Source organism: Gossypium hirsutum, chromosome A07 (assembly GCF_007990345.1).
Source record: "Gossypium hirsutum isolate 1008001.06 chromosome A07, Gossypium_hirsutum_v2.1, whole genome shotgun sequence".
Classification (NCBI taxonomy): Eukaryota; Viridiplantae; Streptophyta; class Magnoliopsida; order Malvales; family Malvaceae; genus Gossypium; species Gossypium hirsutum.
Window position 1 is genome coordinate 29,987,376 of NC_053430.1, and position 3,796 is coordinate 29,991,171.

A 3,796-nucleotide genomic window follows, 5' to 3' on the forward strand; every position below is an offset into this window, starting at 1 on the left:
AAAGTTTGTAACTATATCAAATTTCCTCAAGGACCCTTGTTCAATCTTACAATTCTTTTTCTTTTGCCCTGCATGACCCTCATCTTATAAGAATATTTTGATTGAGCGGTCGGGCCACTGATGATGAGGCTTGCGGCAGATAGGTGCATAGGCACATAGAAATTCTTAAAATCATCATGGTACGGCTCGAAGTCGTCTTCCTCCATAGCCTCATCATCATCCTCTTCTCTTTTCTTTTCTTTGTTTTCCTTCTTAGTAACTCCTCCACTCGAGTCTTCAAGCCTCTACAGGCCTTTGATCCATTGACTCATTGCTAGACGGTCCAAAAATGGTTTCATAGCACTGAGCATATAAGTGGTGTAGCGCATGTTCCTAAATAATTGGCACTACCAATCGGTACCCTCATTAGCTTTCTTCACCTTCATTGTCTTCGGTAGGGCTGATGGCATATCCATATTATTTTTTCGCTTTTGATTCCACCCATGTATTTGCTTCCTATACAACTCGCAGAATTGCATCATTATTATGTCTCCAGTCACACTCTGTGTAAGGTGGTGAAATTGCTCGGTTGGGTCCATCCTCACCCCCTTTTTACTAAGCAAGTCCGTAATCAAGTGAGGGAAGTAGATGCCAACTTTGCTACCCCTAACACATTTATTCATTTCTCGATTTATCCATTTATCGAGGCAAATCCGCATCCACTACAAAATAGCAAATAATAATATTGCTCGAAAATGTTAATCATGCTAGTGTTGAGCAGAGAACTAACATGTGTAACACCCCAAACCCAGCCCAGACGTTACGGTCGAATCCGACGTGCCACATTGAAGTTAAAAATCCACGTTTCGTTTTAGCGCTTTAAAACCAACTTTTGTTAAGCTTAACCAAGTGAATGGAAGCTGGGCACCATGTAGGAATCTGTAACAGAGGAGGTGAGCCATGAAGGCTGCTTAAGTACCAAGCTCTTCGATTGGATCCAATCCTAGACATGCCCACAACCATTACCACACTTGGTTATAACGGTTTGAAATTTCTTTGAGTGGATATCTTTGATAAATAGAATAATCGTGACGTTATGTTATTTTGAAAACAAGTATCGTTTTGAAAATGTGCCCTAAGTCTAGTCCATTTGAATTATTATCAACCAGTTTAAAGTTATTAAAAATAAAATAATCCAGAAAAAAAAGAAGAAGAAGAAGAAAACAAAGTTAAAATGGCCTTATTACAACCCCCCAAAAAATAGTAAATAAGATAAACTAAAGAAAACCAGTCGCTTATTTCAAAGCCCAAAAGCGATCACCGTGGCCACTTTGAATCCCCTCCGACTCCAAGTCCCCAAATCAAGGCTCACCTGCAAGGTTAAGAAAAGGGGTGAGTTTGGAAACTCAGTGTGCAACAAGCCCCTTTCAGAACCCAAACAATATCAGCCTGCTGGGCCTAAGCCCAAATTCAATCTCAGCATATACTGGGCCGAAGCCTTTATATTATTCATATACTGGGCCGAAGCCTTTTCATTATTCATATCACTGGGCCGAAGCCTTTACTGCAACAATATGGCCTATAGGCCTATTTCAATAATACATGCAACATCAATGAACATATGCAAGCCCATTTGGGGAGACTACTCAACCCACCAACCGCTGCTCTCCACCCGTACCAACCAAGCTCTCCATGTGAAGAATAACTCAACCAACCCAACCAAACTCTCCACTGGTAGCATAGTTGCTTTATCATATAACTGGAGGCCTAACCTCTTTTAATAACTGGGGCAAAAGCCCTTTTTGATAAACTGGAGCAAAAGCCCTTTTCGGTAAACTGGGGCAAAGCCCTTTTCGGTAACTGGGGCATAGCCCTTTTGCACTTCCTCCATCCATATAAACCCAACCCATGCATAAATGAATACGTCATGTGCATATCATACATATCATGTGCATATCGTATCAAATCATATATATATCAAAATTTCATGCATCAAACTTATAATTAAACCCTAGAGGTAAAATGGTCATTTTTACCTAGGGGCAAAACAGTCATTTTTCATATTATAAGGGTAATTTCTTAATTTTACCAAATATTAGGGTTCTCCGTGTTCATTATCAGTTACTAACAATTTCATGTGTTTTGATAGTGATCCTAGCCCATTCTTAGCGAAACCGAGTTATTGGGCCAAAACCCCTAATGGGCCCTACGTAGCCGAATTAGTCATCTAGGCCCATTTAGCCCATCTTCCATAACGGTCTTAGCTGTATTAATGCGCAATCTGACAGGATTCCATTTTCTACCAAATTTACCCAAATGGGCCTGGAAGCCCATTGGGCCCGATTTTAGCCCCTCGAGGCCCAACTTACCATCGTGTACCAAATCGTGCCCTTACCTGTTCCAACCATCCCGATCATCGAAATTAGCGAATCTAACTAACCTATGAGCGTTCGCATGCTCAAGAGTCCTCGAAATGCCAGAATTTCGGCATTTCGGCTTTTCAGTAAATATCGAGTTAAGCTACGAAAGAGGGTTCGTTACACACCTGTTTTGTGACGTTCACTAGCAAAGTCTCCCACGCCAACCTACAATTAACCATCACCATACTTAGTGTACAAATCATACTTATCAAACCTAAAATCCACCCTACCATATTCGGCCAAAGAACCCCCTAATGGCCATAGATCACTTACCTTCACCGAGTCTGACGCTCGATCCAAGTTATCCAAATCGATACCCCAAGCCTTGCTGCTCCTCCAAAGTTATCTACTCCGCTATACAGACCATAAGAATCAAATGAAAAAGCCCAATAAGGCCTATATCTCAAATCGGCAACCTCCCTAAACTATAGGGGGTTTTGACTTTTGTCAACAGTTACTACTGGATCGATTAGAGTACGAATACTTACCACCGTCTTCCTTTGTACCACTTAGAGTTCGACAGAAGAAGGAATTGGCCACCAAAAAGTGAAGAGCAAAGAAAGTTACTGGTCAACAATGGAATCGACACAACCAAGCTTCACAGGTTTCGGCTTTTGTAGCTTTTCGGTAAAGGTGAAGATAAGAAAAGGAGTAGTAGATGAAGCGAAAGGGGATAATGGGCTGGTTTCGAAAAAGAAAAGAGAGAAAGATGAATGGGTAGGGTGGCAGTTTTGGTTAGAGACAAGAATAAAAAGAAAAGAATGGTTCTACGGTGTTCAAACAGAGGAAAATCGACACAACTATAGCCTAATGCCGAATATACAACCCTCAAATTCCCCCTAGCCGATTTCTCCTCCCTAATCCCCCCTATTCGGCCAAATCTAATCCCTCTTTCAAATCCCTAAAATCTCTCCCCTTATCACTCCTTAATCCATGTGTTTGGGTTATTCAAAGTCTCTCCCATAGAGTTCCATTCGGCTACAACTCTTGCATGCTCAAAGCATAAAAATTAACATTACCTTTGCCATCACAGGGAATCGAACACAGGTCTTCCCTCAACCACTTACACGCCACCTTTTTAGCTCCCTAGTGGCGTCACTTAGCCACTTTACCAGAGGCTCTTTTGTGATACATTTTACCCACAATTTTTAATAAGACCACCTATCCAAATCCCCTAACTTCTTAGTCCAAAATTCAAAAATACTATCTGGTTTTGGCCAACACATGGGCCTTCCATAAGCCCATTTACACCCTCCAATTATGAATTTCACAATCAAATACCTAATTTTAAAAACTTTACCAAAATATCGAGAAGCACGACAAAACCCGAAAATCAGGATATTACAACATGAGTTGAAATGAATTGAATCTAGAGTTTAGCAAGGGAAACATTATAG